Here is a 1,366-nt window from a genome sequence, read left to right as displayed (position 1 = left end):
CCATAAAAGCCCTTCTGCTCATTTTTCCCGGGGAACCACTGGCCGAAAACTCCACTCTTGAGCGCACGCCACTGCACTCAAATGTCATTAATCCCCCATCAACCCCACCCCCAATCACCCCAAAAGCCTTTGCATGTTTTCTGGGCTTCAAGCGCAATCAATCATCAAAATCCCCCCAGTTTCAATCGCCCCCAAACCTCATGGCAGGCAGGTCCAAGTCGGCCGCGCTCCTCCTGGCAGCGGGCGCCCTCCTAGGGCAGATTCCGCCCCAGCTGCTGCAGCGCCGGGCGCTCCGGGCGCCCTACCAGGCCTACTTAGTGCTGCGCTCCTGCCTCATCTGCGGCATCTGCTTAACTGTCATGTGGACGCCCAGGCCCATTATCCACGACGTCGCCCTGGGCGTCTTGCTGTGGCAGGACGCCCTCCTCACCTGGCTGTTGCTGTTCGGCGGGCGGCCCATTTGCGCGCTGCTGAAGCCGCTGGGGAACGGCCGGCTGTGGGCGTGGTGGGTGCTGATGGGGGCGCGTGTGGGCGCATCCCTCCTCTCCTGCTCCTGGACCGGCCTGATGTGGTGCTGGATGTTCCTGCGGTTCCATGCGGCCCTGGGCGCGCAGTGGGCGCTGCTGCGCCTCCTGCTCGGGCAGGTTAGGCGCCTGAACTGCGGCCTGGGCGGCGCCCAGGACCTGCGGGCGCTCATGGCGCTGCAGCTGCGCTTCTTCGCCACCATCGCCCAGGTCAACCGGGTGTTCGGGCTGGCGCTTTTCGGCTTCATTGTGCTCAACGTGGTGCTGCTGATCGGCACTCTGAGTCTGCTCGGGCTGATCGACTTCAGCCAGCTGCGGCCCCAGCAGATCTTTCTCGAACTGTTCAACGTTGCCAGCTTCCAGGTRAGTTCCCAGAYCGTCGTRTWTTCGCTCGCGCCTTAATCGCCGTTTGTGACGGGTTTCAGCTGCATCTGGCCGCTGTCATCCTGGCCGCTGATCAGCTGCAGACGGAAATTGCGCGMACCATCAGCTGCAGCTACAAGCAGGCGTGGCTGGAGCAGTTGGGCGCCCGCAGGGCCACCCTGATTAAATTGGCCGAACAAACGCACCTGATGCGGCTCCCAATCAAGGCGGCCGGCATTTTGGACGTTGACAATTCGACGTTTGTTTTCATTGCTTCAACCGTTTGCACCTACGTGACTGTGGTGTTCCAGATGAAGGTCCAATAGGCATTCAATCAATAAAAAAAAGTTTTAGAAGCGCCCGGGGCTGCGCCCCTGGAGCCAGTTGTTGTCTCTTTCCATCATAGCAATTGCCATCGTTCTATCTCTCTTCGTTTGGCTGCAATCAACTTTTCAATTTCTGGGCGCAACTTAGGTTGA

This window comes from Dendroctonus ponderosae, unplaced genomic scaffold (genome assembly GCF_020466585.1).
Source record: "Dendroctonus ponderosae isolate FM_Combo_2020 unplaced genomic scaffold, Dpon_F_20191213v2 Dpon_F_20191213_12, whole genome shotgun sequence".
Lineage (NCBI taxonomy): Eukaryota > Metazoa > Arthropoda > Insecta > Coleoptera > Curculionidae > Dendroctonus > Dendroctonus ponderosae.
Note: the sequence above shows the minus strand (reverse complement) of the source record.